This window comes from Notamacropus eugenii, chromosome 2, assembly GCF_028372415.1.
Source record: "Notamacropus eugenii isolate mMacEug1 chromosome 2, mMacEug1.pri_v2, whole genome shotgun sequence".
NCBI classification, from domain to species: Eukaryota; Metazoa; Chordata; class Mammalia; order Diprotodontia; family Macropodidae; genus Notamacropus; species Notamacropus eugenii.
This window is the reverse complement of record NC_092873.1, coordinates 247060530-247082526: the sequence shown is the minus strand read 5'-3', so window position 1 is coordinate 247082526 and position 21997 is coordinate 247060530. Positions and strand designations below refer to the sequence as shown.

The window sequence follows — 21997 nt, the reverse complement described above, 5'->3', positions numbered from 1 at the left end:
AATTTCAGTTGAGTGGTAGATATGAAAACCTGATTACCAGAAATTGAGAATGCGGTAGGAGGTGAGAATTATTATTTGTATCTCATAGTTGTTACTTGCTCCTCTATAGCTGGAGTTCTTAATCAGGGGTTGCTTGGGTGGTCAGTAGATAAATTTCCATGGATTCCAGGAACTTAGATGGGAAAAAATATTTTATTTTCAGTAATGTTCAACTGAAATTCAGCACTTCAATCATTTAAAAACATTTTTCTGAGGCATCCATAGACTTCACCAAACTGTCAAAGAGGTCCATGACATTAAAAAAAAAAAGTTAAGAATCTATGTTCTATAGGACATTTTTTTCAGACAATAGAGAAATCCAGAACAGAAGACAACACCTAAAATCTTCTTACAAGGAGTGCCATTTGTTCCCCATCCTTACCCCTATCAAGGCTTTGTGTTTGACCTTCTCTTTTTATACTTTCTCTCTGGACAACGTCCTGTGCTCTTGTTATTTTAATTATCTTATCTTCTTGGATGATATTTGATGTAATCTCCTACCAGATCTCTCTCTCTGTCTCTCTCTCCCTTCCTCCCTCCCTCTCTCTCTCTCTCTGTCTCTTTTTTTCTCTCTCATCTGTCTCTAACCCTGTTCTGTCCTGAACTCCAGTTCTGTATCACCAAATTCCTTTTAGACATTTCAAACTAGGTGTCCTGTAGTCATCTCAAACTCACTATGTCCAAAACAGAGGTCAGCATCTTTCCTCCAAAAGCCACCTTACTTCTGAACTTCTCTGTTTTTGGTAAGAGAACCACAATCTTTCCAGGCTCCCTGGTTTTCAGTCTCTTCTTATCTTTGACTCCTTTTCCTTCCCTCTCCATATCTAATCAGTTATCAAATATTGTCATTTCTACCTCCACAACATGGTGCTCATCTGTCCCCTTCTTGCTACTCACATGGTCACAACTTTAATTTAGACCCTAATCATTTCTTAGTTGGACTATTATAATCACTATGATTCTCTAACCTTATTTTTTTCTCTTCTTCAATCCATCCTTTGCATAATTGCCACGATGATTTTCCATAAGTGTAAGTCTGACTAGGTCAGATTTACCTAATAAATAAATCTTTACTTCCTATCTCCTCTGTTTAGCTTTTAAGCTCTTTACAACTTGGTCCCAACTTACCTTTGCAGTCTCATCATATCTTACTCCCCTTCCTGAACACTCTAGCTGTGCTGAATGTGCCATCTCTCTGTTCTTTACGTATGACTTTCTTCCTTTTCCTTAATTTTGTACCAGTTGTCCCACATGCTTGGCTTCATACTCCCTCTTCATTTATGCATCATAGGGTCCCTAATTTCTCTCAATTTTCAGCTCAAGTACCACCTAATACACCAAGTTTTTCCCAGGCTATTGCCCTTCTTTTCTAAAATATCTTGTATTATTATTATTTCTTATATATGTACCTATATACTTATATATGTGTATATGTACATATACTTATATATGTGTGTGTTATCTTCCCAGATAGCATCTAAGGTCCTTGAGAGCAGACAGCTAGGTGATACAGTGGATAGGGCACTGAGCCTGGAGTCAGGAAGACCTGAGTTCAGATCCAATCTCAGATACTTGTTAGCTGTGTGGCCCTGGACAAGTCACTTAAACCTCTGTCTGCACTAGTTTCCTCAGGTGAAAAATGAGAATAATAGTAACACCGATCTTCCAGAGTTGCTTTGAGAATCAAATGAGATAACATGTCAGTTTCAGCACATGCTGGTGCCATAGAGATGTTAGCTATTACTAACAATATCATTTTTGGTCTTTGTATTTTTACTTCCTGGGACATAATGAGTGGGTGCTGAATGAAGGCTTGGTGATTAAACAGGGCCAGTTAGGATGTAGTGCAAGGTCTGGAGTCAGGAAGATCTGAGTTCAAATCCAACATGAGGCACTTACTAGCTGTGTGATCCTGGGCAAGTTACTTAGCCCAGTTTGGCTCAGTTTCCTCATCTGTAAAATGAACTGATAAAGGAAATGACAAGCCAGTCCAATATCTTTTCCAAGAAAACCTCAAACAGGGTCCTGGAGAATTGTACTGAAATGACTGAAAAACAGCTTCAGTGCCTGACACATAATGAATGGGTGCTAAAGGAAGGCATGGGGATTAAACAATTCCTTGATGGACTTCTTTTGGATGTATGTGTTATGAGTGTATGTACACACGCAGTGTGTATACATATACATACATCCTCATTACATACTTTCTTCTCACAAAAAAAAAAATTGTGTTTTAAAAGACAATGGAAAGGAACCCTACTCTGCTGTTGGTTGCTCTAGGTCTTTTTTTGGCACATATGGAGTACATTTTAAGCAAGCTAGTCTTTAAAATTACTTTATTCAGAATGACTTCTAAATTCTTAATTACATTAATTAAGTGCATTTGTGATGTCCATTGAAAACAGAAAGGCAATCAGAAGGTTCTTTCATTGTAGGTGAGAAATCTCACTTGGACACATTGAAATTAGTCCAATTAAAAAAAAACGTCAAGCCCCAGGATCACTCAGTAAGAGTAAATGTACCAAAGCTCACAATATGCATTTCTACCTCACTGCATCCTGGGATGTTATCCAGAACTTGGTAGGAGAACTGAGTTGTTGTTGTGGGATGTAGCTAGAGGAAGTAACAGGGGTAGGTGGTGGTTAGGTTAGCCAGGGATCCTAAATTTGCCTATAGGAACACAGTTGAAAAGGGTTAATGATAAAACTTGTTGTATCTTCTATAAGTACTAAAGACTTCATAGGCTGTTTGGGTAAGTAAGGTGTGGGAATGACTTCTGCTACCTTCACCACTTCCACCATGCAGCTCAACATTCCCAGCTGACAAAATCATGTTATTTTTTTCTTTCCAGATTGTAGTTCTGGGAGGTTTCATTCATTCTGTGAATAATTATCAAGTGCCTACTTTGTGCAGAGTTTGGTGCTAGAAAGTATATAAAGATAAATAAGATCCTCCCTGTTTATGACCTATTAGGAAGGAATAAGACATGATACAAATAACTATAACCTAAAATACAAGTGGGTAAAAAGTACAAATAAAATACTGTAAGGAGTTCAAGGATGAGCTGGCCTTCATATCCTTATTGAAGGGCTAAGGGGAGACTTTATGGCTTAGGGATCATTTGGCTTGTGTCTTGAAGGATAAATGGGATTTCAATAGATAGAAATAGGGCAATAGGCCAGTGAGGTGGTCCAATGGATAGAGTGCTAGGATTGGAGTCAGGAAGACTCATCTTCATGAGTTCAAATCTGGGCTCAGAAATTTACTAGTTCTGTGACCCTGGAATCTTATTTGCTTCAGTTTTCTTCTCATCTGTAAAAATGAGCTGGAGAAGGAAACGGCAAAAGTACCTTTGTCAAGAAAACCCCAAATGGAGTCATGAGTTATGAAGAGTAGGACAAGACTGAAACAATTTAACAACAGCAGAAGAAGCTGGAGAAAGAAACGGCAAATCACTCTAATATCTTTGCCAAGAAAACCCTAAATAGGTCATGAAGACATGACTGAAAAAACAACTGAACAAATAGAAGAGGAGAGTATTCCAAGTGCAAGGAACACGTGAACAGAGGTAGGGAAAAAAAGCTTAGCTATATTCAAGGAATTTCAACAATGAGCCAAGGTTGTATATTCTAGAAATAAACAGCAATTGACAGAAATAAATTAGGTGTGGACAGACATGAAGGTGCATTACAGTAATATTGCCTTCTAACTATACCTGTAGTAGACATTCAGACATTTAGGTTACGTTTTCATGCCTGTGATTTCCTGTGTCCCATCTTAAGATTGCCCAGTAAAGTTGTTTGTAGGAAAGCAGCTTGATGAACTGGCAAGAGCATTGGATTCAGTTATGAAAATTGGATTTGGAGTCAGAAGAACTAGGTTCAAATCTTAACTCTGACATTTACTAGCTCTTAGAACAGGAACTGAACCTCTGATTTCACTGGTCTAGGAAACTTCACCTGTTACTGTTGTTTGGTACTTCTCTGTAACTTAGAGCTTTAGAGATGTGTCTCAATCATTGAGGGGCTTAAGTGATCCCTTTAAGGTCATGTGACCACAGTGGGTCAGAGACAGGACTTGAAACCAGGTCTTTCTGGCTCTGAGATTAACTCTGTCCACCATGCCTTGTAATTTTTGGAAAACCACTTGCTGTTCAGTTGTTTTCAGTTATGTCTACTTGGGGTTTTCTTGGCAAAGATACCTGGAATGGTTTGCCATTTCCTTTTCCAGTTGATTTTACAGATGAGGAAACAGAGGCAAACAAGGTTTTTACAGTGTCAGTTACCCTATGTGTTAAATGAGAGCAGTGGACTGGATGATCTCAATGGTTCTTTCTTGACCTCTGAGCTTGTTATTTATGAAGCAGGTGTAATAACACTTGCCCTGCCTATTTCATGGGGTGGTAGTAAGGGTCAAATGAAATTATCTCCTATGTAAATCTGTTTTCTAAATTTCTAAGTACAGTAAACATTTTCATGATCGCCATATATATATAAAGAACATTTTAATATATGTCTAATATGGATAATAAAGTATATTTACATTCGTGCCAATGTATTATATAAGATGCCTGTCAGCTGCTTATATTCAGAAAGTGTTACAGATTATGCTAGTTCTTCCAGCTGGCATTTTACTCCCTTATATCACTGAGGAACATATGTAGACGATCACAGGGTGTCATCAGAGTATATACATGGATATTTCTCTGAATCATTCCCTGTAACAAATAAGTCTTTGCATTGCAATGTCTATGTGATTGCAAGGAATGGTGAGTAGACCAGGATTTTGTTTTAAATGATTCAAATTTTGGAACAAGGGTGTCCCTTATTTAAAAAAAAGTAATCTGTGCTTAGCACTAAGTTAAATTCTCCACAAAAGAAGTAGTGGAATGTAAGAACCCTGAGGTCAGAGATTGCTTCTTTTTTGTCTTTAGATCCTAGCTCCAACCCTAATTTCTGGCACATCAATCAGTAATCAGTCAACGAGCCATAAGTACTTATTAAGCACTTACTGTGTGCTAGATACTATGCAGCCCTGGGGATACAAAGAATAAAACCTAGAAGGCACTACATTGATAAATGTGTATTGAATTCAATTTAACTGTAGTAAATAAGTTCCTTGAGTTTGAAAGAGCTTAATGGCAAGTTGGGGACAAGCTAGAAATAAATGAAACAGAGAATAATTCAAGGAAATCAATCTATATGGGGCAGACTACATATACTAAGTGCTGGAGGAATTGAGTAAGGGAAGAGTCATTATGAGGTAGATGTGAGGGCAGTGTGGCTGTGGTATATCCAGTACTGTGCTGGGAAATATTTAACAACTGGCCTTCTGTAACAAAATATTTGTATGATATTGCATTATTAATATTTTCTTTATTTCTATTTTAAGTCTAGATTCTAGAGAAGGGGAACATGTGGCCTTAAGGCCACATGTAGCCCTCTGGGTCCTCAAGTGTGATCCTTTGACTGTATCCAAATTTCACAGAACAAATCACTTTAATAAAAGGATTTGTTCTGTAAAACTTGGACTCAGTCAAAAGGCTGCAACCAAGGACCTAGAAGGCCACAGGTTTCCCCACCCCTTCTCTAGACAATTAACAAAACAATAAACCAACCCTGCCTTGTAGTGTTCCTTAATTTCCAAGTTGTAAATGCTCACACCTTAAATTTAACAATCAACTCAGGTTGGAGCTGGCTCCAGCACATTCCTAAAAATGTGTGGCATAATGACCTTCATTCCTGACATTTACTATTTGAGGTAGTGTGCTATAGAGGAAAGAGTTCCTTTTTGGAAATCAAAGGACTTGGATTCAAATTCTCAGGGCTCTTTGTGACCTTGGGCAAACAAACCACTGTCTATCCCTGTTTCCTCTGAGGTCACTTTCAACTCTAAATCTGTGTTCTGTAAGTTCAGTTGTTCTGACTGGCTACATGAGCATCCTCTGGTTCTTCCTTACATCTCACCTTTAAAAGAAGTTTTGAAGGTGAATTGATGGTCAGGTAAAATGATCTTCCCCATTAGAAGAATACCTTTCTTCCTTATAGATTAGAGTTTGTCTAGCAATACTCTGTGAAGAAGCTGTATCTCAAGTTGGGCCCTATAGTCCCAGATCTATAATGTATTAGGTGATGAGACTTAGGGGGGCATAATGGCTGTTTGTAAATACTTGGCAAGCTGTCACGTAGGAGAAAAGACTGGGGTTGTTCTCTTTGGCTTCACAGGGCAGAACTAAGATCAATGGGTGGAAGCTACAGAAAGGCAGATTTCATATTTTCCTAATGATGAGAGCTTCCTTGAAGTGGAATGGGTTGCTTCAGGAAGTGATGAGTTTCCCCTCACTAGTGGTCTTCCATCAAAGGATGGGTGAACATTTATTGGTTATGTTATAGAGGGGACTCTTGTTCAGATGGGTTGGACTTGGTGGCCTCTCAAGTATTTTCTTCCTCTGGAGATTCTGTGAATGGGTAGGATTTTGACTGTATAAGGAGAGGTGGAAGGGGGAGGCATGTATGTTTTTGATAGAGACAATAGCACAAGGAAAGGAATGGAGTCTGGCCTGACTGATGTGGAGGGATCTTTTAGGGGCTACTGGGGGATGACTTGAATGAGTTGGGAACTATTGATGAAAAGCTTCAGTGTTAGACTGAGGAAATGAATCTCAGTCAAATAAGCCATTCCTAAAAGGGCTCTACTTAAAAATCTTGAAGGGTATGTGACTTTATCTACACAGGTGTGCCTTCCACAATCACAAATTCTTTCACATCTTCCTGTATGTTTTTCTGAGCTGCTGTGGTCAGAAAACCCCAAAACATTGGTACTTGGTCTCCAGTCCTATGATGATAAACTTCTCTGTTCCCTTAGGTTATGAAGAGCTTTAAATGCCAAATATAGCAAGGTCCTGATTAGTGTAAATGATGATTCTTCCTTAAGTGGTCACATTATTCAGATCCATACTATATTTCCTTTGGTCTGGAAATACTCTATTTTATATAATTATAACTTCTAATAACATGAATTCAAATATATGCGACTACTAGAGGGGATTCATTATTTGCCTTTATTGAGACCTAGCTCTAGAGGACTTTTTGATCTCGCAGGTAATAGAGACACACCAGTTTATTGAATGGTGGTATATCATGGTCAGACCTATCACTTTGGCAACCAGATGGATGATCATTAGAGACTGGAGACACTTGAGAAAGGGATCTAAAATAAAAGGCTATTGAAGTAGTCCAGGGGAAAAGTGAGAAAAACCTGAACTAGAGTGGTGACTAGTTAAGTGGAGAGAAGGGATGTACTGTATATGACACATACTGTGAATGTTATGGACTGGGTGGTACCTAGGGGATTTTAGAGAACACTAAATGTACAACCAAAAAGGATATAGTAATGAATTAGATAAGGAAGAGGAAAAGGGATAAAGGGTGAAGTTTATATGTGGGGGCAGTCTGATAAAATCCATGGCAGAAGTGAACAACAAGGTTCTTGTTAGGCTGAATGAGTGAATGGGTGAAATTTGACAGTATGAAAAGTGGGGACTGGTTGTACTTTTTATCACTGCTGTCATTTTAATTGCAAGCAAGTGGGAAAGAGTGTTTTAAAAACTAGCTGATAGTTTGTTTAGTTTCTGTAGGGAACATGAATCTGCTACAGTAGGCTAATCATTTTTTTGCTTAATGGATCATTTGTGTCTCCCTTTAGTAATGACTTACTATGTATTACAGTTTGCTATGTCAGGATGGTCCCTGAAAAGAGGTGGAGTTTGATGTAGGCCGTTCTTTATCTAAACTCTGAATAATGGGAGAACAAATTGCTTTTTTTCAGATTTTGTATTTGTCTCTTTTCAACTGGATAACTATTGTTTCTCCCTAAATTTTCCAGTGAATTTTTTTCTTTTTCTTTCTCGAAACATTTATGCTATTAAATGGTTGTTTCATTGTCTCAGCTGAGAGGAAAGAAGGGAGGTAGGGAGGGAGAAAAAGAGAGAGAGACAGAGACAGAGGCAGAGACAGAGATGGATAGAGACAGAGAGAGATAAAGTAATAAAGAGACACAGATTTAGAAAAGAGAATGATGTAATAGAAAGCTACTGGATCTGATGATAGGAAAGAATGAGTTCAAGTCATGGTGACTGATTCTTTTTTAATATTCATTTTATTAATACCTTTGAGTTTTTTTACATTGTCTAAATTTCCTAATGTATCTTTTAGTTCTCCCTCTCCCATAAAGCCATCTTTTATTAAAATAAAAGAGGAAAAAAAAAAGTCCAACAAAAGTATAGACCACTTCTATGAAGTGTGGTATATGGAGCATTCCACACCCATTCCACCCCAACCTCTGCCAAGAAATGGGGAAGTTCCTATTCATGTATTTTCTTAGGGACAAGCTTGCTTGTTACAATTTCATTGCATTCCATTGCAGTTACTTAGTTGCTATTGTTTTTTCCTTTTGCATTTTTATAGTCAGTGTGTATATTATTTTCTTGGTTCTGCTTATTTCACTCTACATCAATTTATTTGTCTTCTTATGCAACTTTATATTCATCATATTCACTGTTTCTCATAGCACAGCAATATTACATTATATTTAAGTACTGTATCTTATATAGACATTCCTAGGTTCATGGGCATGTACTTTGTTTCCAGTTTTTTACTTTGTTGCTACAAAGAGTAAATGTTATATATTTGGGATCTTTCTTTCGATTGTTCACTTCCTAAGAGTATATACCTATTATATTGCCACTTAGTATCTGTTATGTTTTGCAAAGTACTAAATTCTCCTCTGTAAAATGAGAAGTTTAGTCTGACATGACATTCAGTGTCCTTTCCTACTCTATATCTATGACCTCATGACTCAACTGGCACTATTTTCCTCCCACTGATGGTGTAAGGAAGGTATTGTACATAGATAAGTTATTATTTTGACATTAATAGAAATATGCTTAGGCATTTGTTGATCTGATAAAGATCTTTTGATTTGGTGGTTTAGGAAGGTCCATAATAGAGCCAATTTACAAGTAACTGCTTAGAATGCTTTGCTATTTCTCTTCATCTTGGAATTCTGTAGAACATCAGGGCATTCTGGGAAGCTGTTGAGGTTCATTCTCTAGTATACTATGCTGTTAACAGCAGAATCCTCCTTTGGCTCCTTCTCATGACCTGTACATTAGCCCTTTATCTTTCAGAACTTTTCTTCTTGTGTTGCTGACTCCCATTGTATCACATAACCACACAATTACAGGATTTAAAAGTTAGAGGAGACCAAAGTGGATTCCAGTTGAACCTGTACGTGAAAAAGAAATCTCCATTCTAACATACTCAATAAGTCATCACTTAGCCCCTTTCTGAAGACCTCCAATGAGTACTGGGGGTCTGCCATCTTATTGAGTAGCCTTTTCTGCTTCTGAAAATCTCTAATTTTTGGGAAGGTTTTCTTGACCTCTTGACAACTTCTACCCTTGATTCCTGGTTCTGTCCAATGGGGGAAACAGAACAAGTCAAATCCATGATAACCCATTAAGTACCTGATAACAGCTGTCACACTATACCTCCTCCTCATCTTCTCTTTTCCTCACCAAACATGCCCAATTGTTTAATCTTTTATGTCATGAACTTAAGGCCTTTCATTAGTCTGGTATTTCTCCTTCTCGATAGTCTCCAGTTTATCAGTCTCCTTCTTAAATTTGATACTCAATATTCCTGATGATAGGATTATCACCTGCTAGTTCCTGGAAACCATCCCTTTCATTGGGCAGCTAAGTGTTTCAGTAGACTTGGAATCAGGAAGACTAATTTTCCTGAGTTCAAATCTGGCTTCAAACACTGACTAGCTGTGTGATCCTGGGAGATTCACTTAGACTTCTTGCCTCAAGTTTCCTCATTTGTAAAATGAGCTGGAGAAGGAAATGGCAAATGGCTCCAGTTTCTTTGCCAGGAAAACCCCAAATGGGGTCATGAAGTATCAGACATGACTGAATAACAACATCCCCTTTTTAATGCAGGCCAAGATTGCATTAGGTGTTTTGGCTGTCATATCGCACTGTTGACTCAAAATAAAGCTGGTTTTCTAATTGTAAGAATGCCATTTTTTTATTCAATCCATAGACTTTATCAATATTAGTGTTGGGAAAACCTTAGACACCTTCTTCTTCAACCATTTACCTGTACAGATGAGGTGTCTGTGGCCCAAGTAGCAGATTCGAACTTGAACCCGGGCCTTTTAACCCTTAACTTTAAAACTAAGAGAATAATCTGGAGGTGGTGACCAAAGTTCCTATTAAATACTTTTAAAATATCAATATTTTTGAGATGTTATATGTTAGGGACTTGAGAATAGTGACTGAATTAGGTAGAATGGAGTTTAAAACCATAATTTGGAATTTTTGCACATGGGGTAAGGGGAGAATTAACAAAGGTGGGTGATATAAGGTTTGAGGTATAAGGAAGAGGCAGAATGCCTCAGGATACCTGGAAATTGCCATGTTGCTGAAAAACTGGCCAGTGCTGGGAATGCTGATAGAGGCAAAGGGCCTTCAGCATTTAGCCACTGGTTGGCACAAAATGTATCTTGAGATGGGGCTGTCTCAGCCTTTAAATTTTGGACATCCTGAAAAAAATGTCAGTTACGGTTCTGATGTAGATGTTGAAGAAAAAGCACAGGACTGGGGGGGGGGGTCAAGAAACAATCTATGTTTGAGTCTTGGCTCTTCCCCAAATTGGCTTTTATGCATTCGACTTTCTTGTGCTTTTGACTTATCTGTAAAACTAGTATACCAGTTTTTCTTTACCACATGGATGTTTTATGAGGATCAGATAAGATACCTTACGTGAAAGTGTTTGAACAATTTAAGGTCTTGATAAATAGATGGCATTATTGTACCTGGAGAAGAGATGTGCTTCTGAGCGTTGGGTGCATGAATTATTTTTCTAATGATTTTTGTGCAGTAGAATAAATTCCTGCAAGGCAGCTGTGACATCTCCTGTTCTCACTTTTCTAAAGCCAATAATCTTGTCCATCTCTATGGGCTGGTTTGGTTCACCTAACAAGAAGATGGATTAACTTCCTCTTAGCATTCACCCCCATCCTGTCATTTTTACTCAAGAGGAAGTTACATATCATACATTTTTCACTGGCAAGACTGAAGCACACATTTCTCCCACAATCAGAGATGAAGAGTGCCCAGTGGGATATATTCTGAACTTTTAATGAGCTCTGATGGCTTTCTTGAGAGGTAATCATTTGGAGAAGATTTGCTGCACCTTTGGATCAAGCTGTATCACACATGAGGGACACACAGCTGCTTTTCCAGCTGAGTTCACTGATAAATTTGTCTGTGATGGTTTGGTACATTGGGCTTGTTTTTAACCACCCACCTGATCCCTTCCCTATTTCTCAGCATGTTTAAAAGAGATTTTTAAAGATAGCAAGGGTAGCAGAAGACATGCAAAATAATGAATAATGTTTAAAAGGCAGTATTTTAGGAGGAAATTAGTTTCAATACAACATACATTGATTTGCTATTTATTAAGCACTACTATGTGCAAAAGCTTAATGCTATACCCTGAAGAAGATATAAAGATTCTCTGCCTACTCTTTATTTATGTTTTTATTTTATTATTTTTTTGCCTACCCTCTTGAAGTTTATAATCTAAAATTTAGTTAAATGAATGAAATAATTTTTCCTAGTCATTCAGTCAGTAAACATTTATTATGTGTCTACGATATACTAGGTCTGGGGATCTTCAAAGAGCTTACGATCTAGTGGAGAAGATAATAAGCAAACAAATATGTGCAAACAAGCTATACAGAAGATAAATAGGATATAAATAAGGGAATGCATTAGAATTAAGAGGGATTGGGAAGAGCTTCTTGCAGAAGATGGGATTTGTGTTTGGACTTAAAGGAAACAAGGAAGTCACTAGATAGAATTGAGTAGGGAGAACATTCCATACGTGGGGGAAAAGCTAGAGAAAATGCCCAGAGCAGGGAGATGGAGTGTCTTGTTTGTGGGACAGCAAGGAGGCCAGTATCACTGGATCGAAGAGTTCATGTGGGGGGTGGGGAGGAAAGTGTAAGAAGATTGGTAACATGGGAACATATTATGAAGGGCTTTGAATGCCAAACGGAAGATTTTTAATTTGATCCTGGAGTCAATAGGCAGTCATTGGAGTTTATTGTTGGGTGATATGGTCAGTCCTGTATTTTAGGTAAATCACTTTGGTGTCTAAATAGAGGATGGATTGGAGTGGAGAGAGACTTGACTATTGCAGTAATTAGGGTGAGGTGATAAAGGGCCTGCACCAGAATGATGGCAGTGTTAGAGGAGAGAAGGGCGTATAATCAAGAGATGTTGCCAAGATGAAATCCACAGGCCTTGGCAGCAGATTGGATATGGCGGGGGGGGGGGGGGGGGGGGGGGGGGAGGAGGGGGTGGCGGGGCAGTGAAGAGATAGTTGAATGACTCCTAGGCTGCAAACCTGAGAAATGAGAAATGAGGACAGTATATGGAAGACGTGTGTTAGAGAAGCAGCTTACTTATTAAGTTCAAAAGGAAACTGAATTGGAAGTCAGAAGAATATGATTCCAGGGTTAGTCTTGTTCCCTACTAGCTATGAGACCCTGGACAAGTTGTAGCCTCTCTGGGGCTTTGCTTTTTCCCCTACCAAATGAGGATCACCAAGGTGACTTGGAGCCTTAAAATATGATGAACCTCTTAAAGAAATAGCAAAGAAGGGCATTGACTGCATTTCCTGAATCAAGGAGGATGTGTTTGCCCTTCCTCACTAACAAGGTTAATCACTGGAGTACTTGAACATCTGTTCATAACCCTTCCTCTCCTCTTGCCCTGCCCCTTCCCCCCACTTCATCCCAGAGATGGGCCCTTTTGTCCTTTCGTGGCTAACATAGATCTGAAGACATTAGATTTCTCATATCATGTTAGAACCTATGAAAACAGCTATCTTTGACAAATTTGAACATTGTGAATGTGTGAAGACAGGAGTGTTACCCTCAACACTTCATACATCCTCCTTTGTTCTCATGAGCATTCATTTGTTTTCTCAGTAGCTTTTCCTTTCTTGGGTCCTCTGTTGCTTCCAGTGGTGGTTGCTTGTGATTTATTCTGAAGCATGGGATGTAATTTATACAGCAACTGGGGGGTTTAATCAAATTTGCTCCCACGCATTCAAGATATGTTCCTTTCATTTAGTCTTTTATTTGGCAGCTTTCTCTTCATGTCTTTCCTACATGACTAACCTGGTGACTGTCTTCATACTGATTCAAAGATGCTCATATCAATTTATTTGGTATGATTTAGTCAATGTACAGAGCCTGAAGAATTTAACCATGTGTAAACTAATACTTTTATTTCTGAGAAATAAATACAGATTGAAGGATGGTTCACCATGTCATGCACATATAGTTTTTTAAGGATTAGGAAGCATTTTTTTCTCATAGCAGCACTGTAGATCAGTAGTATAAATGTTATCCCTATTTTATTGATTAGAGAACTGAGATTGAGGGAGATAACTTGATCCTGGTACACAGCCATTGGTGGCAGAGTATATGCCACCTACATATGAGTATGAATATCTATTCAGTATAGCATATGAATTCAGCCAGAGATATGTTGGTAAATGTTTAATACCAGTCTCCCCCCAAAATACACATGGCACACTTTAAAGATTAATTTACATTATTAACACTTTCCCTCTCATTTAAAGTCTGGACAGTCAACACAACAATGACTCAAGTCCTGATTTGTAGCATTTACCTGTTTCTAAGGTATGAATGTTCACTTTCAAAATGTAACAGTTGGCTCTGAATTAAATGGTATGAGCTGGCTCTAGCAAATCCCTGAATTTCAGACATCTGGATTCCGACTCCAGTCCTTTGACTGCTATCATCTCTCTCTCTCTCTTTCTCTCTCTCTTTCTCTCTCTCTCTCTCTCTCTCTCTCTCTCTCTCTCTCTCTCTCTCTCTCTCTCTCTCTCTCTCTCTCTCATCTCTCTTCTCTCTGTGTCTCTGTCTCTATGTCTTTCTCTCTCTCTCTGCCTCTCCCTCTCCTGAAGATATAAAGAAAAAGGGCATTTGTTTACTCTGACTGAAGAGGCCAGGGTCTGAATTCCAAGAATAAAGAGAGTATACATGCTTGAGTACCAAGGTGTCTTCCCTACCTTCTCTATGGCTGTAGAGAGATTATCATCATCCTCCCAGTCTGTCATCCTGGATTACTCACTCTCTTAGCCCTCCTGTGCAAGCTGTTGCCAAGGCCTGCTGATTTCACCTTTGCACCATTTCCTGAATATATCCCCTTCTCTCCTCGGACACTGCCACCACTCTAGAACAGGCCTCCTCTCCTCACACCTCAATAGCCTCCTGGTGGGTCTTAAGTCTCTCCTGTTCCAATCCATTCTCCATTTAGCCACTAAAGTGATTTTGCGAGTCTGATAGCATTCCCTCCCGTTCAATAAGTGACTTCCCTTAGCCTCCAGGAGCAAATATAAAATGTTCTGTTTGACCTTCAAGGCCTTTCATGACCTAACCCCCTCCCACCTTCTATATTTCTTCAGCCTTACTCCCATCATGTAGTAGTCTTCAGAAGCCATGATGCTGGCCTCCTTGCTGGCCCACAAACAAGATGCTCCAGCTCAGTTCCAAGTATTCTCTCTGACTGTGGCCTGTGCCTATAATACTCTCCGTTTTCTACTTACTTCCCTGGCTTTCTTTAAGTATCATGTAACATCCTACCTTCTACAGGCTGCCTTTCCCAAACTTTCTTAAGTCTAGTGCTTTCCTCTCAATTCTTTTCTATTTTTCCCTACATAGCTTGCTTTGTATACATTTGCATGTTATTCCCCCCACCCCACCTCCCGTTAGATGATAAGCTCCTTGAATTCAGAGACAGTCTGATTCTTTTTGTATCCTCAGTGATTAGCACAGTGCCTGGCACACACTAGGCACTTAATGAATGTTTATTAATTTGTATTGGATTGCATTTATCTGGGTCTTTTAATCAACATATGTGAGTCTGAACTTAGAAGGGGTAGTAGATGTATGATTTCATTGGCATAGGGTACTACTGGATAAGGAAAACCCTTCTGCATGGGCACGTTGGTACTTTCTCTGCAACATTCTGTCTTAGAGAGTGGGTTGATAGGATCTCCACCCACAGTTTAAGAAGTGCCAAAGGGATCACGAATGGAAAAAGTTTAAGAAGGCCTGCACTCTAAACCACTGAGAGATTAAGTGACTTGTCCAGGGTCACACAGAAAATACATGTCAGAGGTAGTACTTGAAGCCAAGTCTTCAAGCCTGGCTCTTTATCAGTTTCCTGGGGCTGCCTTGACCTGCATTTCCAAAACAGATGGATTAGGTGATTATGAGAAACTTCTTTCAGAGTTTTACAAAGAGATTTAGTGTATCCTTCCTTTACAAAGTGAGGTCTGCAATTGACTTTATTTCTGAGGAAGATGCTGTGTTGAAGGTGACTGATTTGCATGTGCCTGTGAGGTTGAAAGGTCCAATAGGAGACCAATAGCCACTTGTATACTGTAGACAACTATTTAAAATATTATTCAGTATAAAAATTTAGATTTCACTTGTAGCTTTTCCAAGAATATAAATTCATTGTGTGGAGTGAGCATTCTTTTCTCTATTTGATGTTTGTCAAATAGTTGTAAGATTTTAATATTTAGACTTTAAAAATGAAAATTATAAACAGGAGAATTTATTGGGTTTGAAAAAACATAATTAAGCAAAAATATCTTTGAAGCCAAGTGGATTGGTTATAAGATGAGAAGTATCTGCTTCTGGGCTACTTCATTAAAGCTAGCCTAGTTCAGTTGAGATACAATTGTTTCCATTGCATGATTTTTGGTAGAAAATAATGACAAAGGTTTATGGTCACTCAATAGAATTACCTGTGTTACTGAGCCCCTTGGTGAAGTCTATGACACCCTTTTGGAGACTTTCTGGTCTTAATTATTTCTTTCCCTGTCCTGAATGGGAACCTATTCAGCAGCACCCTCATAATTTGTGTTAATTTACTCTCTTTGTCAAGGTTTGGTGAGGTGTATGGAAAATGGAGACGTTTACTGTATTTGTATAATGTTCTATGTACAGGCAGTTAAGAGAAAAGGTATGATTGAAACACAAATGAAAAATGAACCCTGGGTTCCTGACTTCTGGCTGTTATATCCCCTGGACCATATTGTTAGGAGGCAGTTTTTTTAAAAAAAATTATTGTTCAGTTGATCCAGGGTCCTCTAAATTACTATAATTCTAAAAATGCCAGGTATTCTCCCAGAATTAAATGCCAGTAGGCAGGGTATGCTATTTTCTAAAATCAGTCTAGCTCCTCTAGATTCTCAGGTTAAAAATGTTGAATGAGGAGGAAAGGTTGAGGCTGTTGAATCTCCTGAGCTTGGGAATTCTGGGTTGCAGCAAGCTAAATTGATCCATTTAGCATTAGTGTGGTGAGCCCTTAGAAGTTGGGATCTACTAGGTTACCAAAGGAGTAATATGAATCAGATCAGCTCTGAAATGAAGCAAGCTATAAACCTTGTGTGCCAATCAGAGCAGGGTTGGCTATGAAAAGGCCTTGTACTTCCAGCCTGGAAGAGATAGGGAGATCTAGTCTTTAAAAATAAAAGCAAAAACCAAACTAAAACAAAAAGCCAAGGGAAGAAAGTAGGTGGATGGAGGGGTTGGAGCAGATATGAAAATAAGTAAATTGTGTAACAAAGCAGTGTGTTGAAGAGCAAGCCACTGCTGTGGGAAAGAGAAGAATGAGAATGATTAAAAAAACTCTTAATTTCTCCCTCCCTCTCTCTTCCTTCTTTCCTCCTTCCCTCCCTCCTTCCCTCCCTCCCTTCCTTCTTTCCTTCCTTCCAATACACACTTTCCTCATAGTTGTAATTTTACAAAATTATAAAGTTGATTTTTGAAATACAGAAGTAGGACTGTACCTTTATTCACATAACTTTATCATCTATCTATCTGTCTATCTATCTATCATCTATTTATCTACCTATCTACCTAGAGACTAACAGTAATAATAGCTGCTGTATTCACCTTCTAGAGTAAAACTAGGATTAACAGTATATGCCCTCCCTATATCATTGTTATATATGTATACACACAATATAACATATAATGTACATATGTATGTAAAATATAAGCATATATACATGTGAGTACATACATACACATATAACATTATGTGTGTGTATATACACACAGACGTGTATGTTTGTGTGTGTATATGCATGTATAACAGAAAAAGAGGCAGAGCAGCAGTAACAAAAGTTGTTATTTTCAGCTTTCAGTGTCCTGACAGTTAATATAGGGTAGCTCAGTGGCTCAGTTACAGTGCTGGTTCTGGAATCAGGAAGTCTTATTTTCTTGAGTTCAAATCAGGCCTCAGACACTTCTTAGCTGTGTGACTTGAGGAAGTCCCTTAACCCTGTTTGCCTTAGTTTTCTCTTCTGTAAAATGAGCTGGAGAAGGAAATGGCAAACCACTCCAGTGTCTTTGCCAAGAAGACCCTAAGTGGGGTCACGAAGAGTCAAACGCAACTGAAAATGACTGAACAATAACAGTTCGTATCATTTAGAGGGAAAATAAAAACCAGTAACCATGAAACCACCTAGAATTTAGGTGAAGAAAGATAAATCTTGTATATTAACGCTTATCTATGTCTATGTATATTTGAAGATGTATATGTACCCAGGACTTCCTTTTGTTAATGATTAATCTCAGATTACCGTATGATGTCACAATTCTATAAATATCAATTAAACTCAGTGTCATGAATATTATATTCAAGTAGCATAGATTCCAAATCATCTGAAATGATTCTGAAATAGAATCAGTAATTGCTCCATCAAGAAATCCTTTATATACTCAGAACTTTCTTCCTAATGGCTTTTTTTCTGTTATTTTCATGTTCCTCTGCTTTCTTACTATTAGAACTATTTTTTTCCACCTTTCAAAATTTTGACTCTAGAATATCAGTCATAAAATCAGGCACATACTTACTGAATTCCTATTGTGAGGCCAGCATTTCAGCATGCGTTGTGGTAGAAATGAAGAAGAGTAATTTCCATGATATCACAGTTGCAGGGATCCAATAGTATTCTGCTTTAAAAAAATGTTGAGGTTAAAATGTTTGTACTAGTGAAACTGGTATTATTAGCTTATTTGGTCTGTAGAATTTTCCTGCTGTTTGTACCTACTTATCTCTCAGTTTAAATGTGACCTCAGATTCTTACTAGATCTGTGATCTTAAACGAGTCACATAACCCTATTTGCCTCAGTTTCCATATCTGTAAAATGAGCTGGAGAAGGAAATGGTAAACCATTCCAGTGTCTATGGCAAGAAAACCCCAAATGGGGTCACAAAGAGTCAGACATGACTAAAACCAGATGAACAAACCACATACATGCACACACACACACACAAACACCTCTTCAGTTTCCTCATCTTTAAAATCAATGAGTTGGATCAGATAATCTTTAAAGTTGTTATCAGTCTGTAAATCTGTGATCTTCACAGCAACCTAATAAGAAAAGGAGGACATTTTTTATTACCCCTATATTTACAGATGAGCAAATTGAGGCTGTAAGAAGCTTTGTGGCTTACTTAAGTTTCCACAGCTAGTAAATAATAAAGACAGATACCAGTCTAGACCTTTGGACTCCAAGGACAGCTCTTTTTGCTGCACATCACACTGTTTCATAATTATTAAAATCTCCTAAATTCTAAATTCAATAAATACCAAAATGAAAAAAGAGCACTTGCATATAAAGTGAACAGAAAAAAATTTATGTCAAACTATAGATTTCTATCATATATAGTTATATAATGCTATTTTTTAAAAAAATGTTGCCATGCAGTAGTCAACTGTTGATTAATTAAATCTACTCCTTAGAAACTGCTTTTCTAGTAAAGCACAGGAAATTAGCTATATCAGGAAGAAGAAAAAACCCCTTAGAAAATCTATCAGGAAATCTGAGTAATAAGTGGTTTTAAAATTTTATTTAATTTTTCATTTTTATGGTGAGCTTTAAACTGTAGTAAAAGCTTACTTAGAAGGGCTTAGCAGTTTTGAATTTGATTGCTTTGATCAACCTTTGCCTGTAAAAATACCTTTCAATGAACAAGGATAAGTTATTGGAATTTCTGTTTACCCTGCTCAAAAGTTAATTACAAATAGCTCCTTTGCATAATTATTAGTTTTGTTGACATCTTCAAATCTCTTACATGTCATCCTAGCAAGGAAACCTCAGCATTGCTGTTCTAGGAAAGTATGAAAAGGGATTGGGTTGTTCATGCTAGTGCTAGAAAGAGAACATGATCTGGGGGTCAGGGGAACATGATTCAACCCTGACTATCCAGCTACTGAATGGATGTTATTCTCATTAATGCAGTTTCTTTTTATTCAATCAATCAAATGTTTAGTAAGTGCCTACTAGATTAGTTTTATCATCTGTGAAATGGGAATAATAACATTTACATTACCTACTTATAGGTTTGATGTGAGAAAAGTAATTTTAAACCATGAAGATATTATATATCCAGTGTTAAAGCTGGAAAGAATCTCAGAGGCCACCAGATCTGAAGCTCTCATTTGACAGATGAGGAAACTGAGACTGAGAGGTGTTAAGACTTGCTAGGTCTGAGCACACAGCTCCTAAGAGTCTAAGACAGAATTTGAACCCAGGTCTTCTTGATGCCAAATCCAGCACTCATCTATCCCAGTTAGAATGCAATGGATTTCAGGGATGGGAAAGGCTCTGAAGTGAGATAGGGAACTGGAAAAATCTCATTTCTCCTGATTTAAATGACTAAGGCATCATTACTTTGAAGTATATTCTCAGATTTTTAGATAAGAAGTAAATTTAAGTAAAAATGCCCATTGCAGGCACCAGACTTTTTTCTTGAACAGTCTTTCATCAACGTCCTGTTTCTTTCTATTAGTTTGACTTACTGAAGGAAGAATATAGTTCTTTTTTTTTTTAATCATAAGAGACACTGGATACATAAAGAACAGTTCTCTCAGGGTTGTCTGGTCTGTGGAGCCAGTGTTACTCTCATTCCTACAGTTTCCCCTCTCCTTCACATGTCACAGTGCACTTGAAAAGTTAATTCATTTAAAAAAAATGGTGCATGGTCATATATAGCACTCTCCTTAACTATCACTTATCTCATTGAACTCTGTCTTATAGTAATAATGGCTATCATTTACGTAGTGCTTTATGGTTTGCAAAATACTTTTAAAGATATAATTTTATTCTTATACCGCTTCTGGGAAGTAGATGCTATTATTATCCCCATTTGCAGATGAGAAAACTGAGGCAGGCAGAGATTAAGGTTGTGCCCAGTGTAACACAGTTAAGGAGGGTCTGAGGCAGAATTAGAACTCAGGTCATCCTGAGTTTCAATTCTGTGCTCTAGCCGGTACTTCACTTCTTCAACTATTGTCTAATTTACGGGTACCCAGCTTCTTTTCAGTTGTTGCTTTGTATGTGGTACTGAAGTGCTGTTATAAATATCTTGGTATATATTGTGGTTTAGTCACTTAAGTCATGTCTGACTTTCCATGGCCCCATTTGGGGTTTTCTTGGCAAGGATACTGGAGTGGTTTGTCATTTCCTTCTCCAGCCCTTTTGACAGATGAGGAAATCAAGGTAAATAGGGTGAAGTGACTTGCTTGGTCACACAGCTAGTAAAGGTCTGGGGCTGAATTTGAACTCAGGTCTTCGTGACTCTAGAGCACCACCTGTCCATCTTGGGATATAGAGGATTCCTTTTTTTCTCCTTCCTTAGGGCATGTGTCCAGTAATGAATGGCATCGTCAGTTACAGCCTCCCACTGCCTTTAATGTATCTGGTTCTATCACCCCACCTGCTTTTCCAATCTTGCAGATGGTTTTTTCAGCTCCTCTGTGCCTTCAGAGAGTCTTCATGTGCTACTGTGATTTAAAACTATAACAATAACAATCTCTTGGAGGCCAGCCTTCTGATGATAGGCTTGTATGAACTCATCGCCGTGACTGGTAATCTGATATAACAAAGCTTGTTGCTGAGATCTTTTGGCTTAATAGAGACTTTCAGAGCTTGTGCTTCCCTGGCAAACCACTCAGGAGCCCAGGCTGCCTCCATTCTATGATGAAATCTCAGAGCAGAACCTTGGTAGAGGCTTCCAGTACACACAGTGGAGAACTGAAATGCATATGGTGGTGACTTGTTTCATTATGACATGAAGGTGACCCTGTTATATCTATAGCATTACATGTAATGGAGACTTACAATATATATTCTAATGTATTTTATACATACCTATAATATTTTATATATACCTATATAATATTTTATCTATACCTTTATGCATATGTCATATAGATATAATACATATTACAATACATGTGGTCGAGACTTGATTCGTCATGAATAGATCATCATCTCATGCAGGTGACTCTTGGTTTTATATACATATAAGACCATACATATAGTAGAAACCTGCACTATGTTGCAGGATATATGATGCTGCATATATTCTGCATTACATATGCATATTATATATATTTCAGTACTTATAGTGTAGCCTTAATGTATCTGTACCTGTGTGTATATGATTGTATGTATAGTTTCAGATACGTATTTTTTTCCATTGGTTTAGGGAGCCTTCATTCACAATAGCTGCATCCAGTGGACCAGGGTTTGATTTTATTAAAGATTGGAGATCCTATATGGAAGACCTAGCTTATTGGTCATATTTAGCAAAGAGACAAAAGCAGGCATAGATTCTTCCACTTGGATCAGACTGGGCAGGCCAGGTTTTACCGTTAAACTGCAATGTTAAAATATTAATTTTGATGTTTAAAATAACTGTAAAGTAAAACAGGAAGAAACTTGGTATGTCAGCATGAATGCTGACTTTGGAGTCAGAGCG

The 21997-nt window shown here is 38.0% G+C and overlaps 1 protein-coding gene and 1 long non-coding RNA gene across 7 annotated transcripts in view; one reads left to right on the top strand and one right to left on the bottom strand.

Moving 5' to 3' along the window:
- The window catches only part of IPCEF1 (interaction protein for cytohesin exchange factors 1), a 207826-nt gene that overhangs the window by 126781 nt on the left and 59048 nt on the right, over positions 1-21997 (top strand). The gene's annotated exons all lie outside the window — the stretch shown is intronic.
- LOC140527083 (uncharacterized) overlaps positions 1-21997 on the bottom strand; it is a 36465-nt gene that overhangs the window by 13454 nt on the left and 1014 nt on the right. For both annotated transcript variants that reach the window (XR_011974665.1, XR_011974664.1), the window contains exon 2: positions 18082-18180. This is a non-coding gene — a long non-coding RNA (uncharacterized lncRNA). The remainder of the gene's footprint in view (positions 1-18081; positions 18181-21997) is intronic.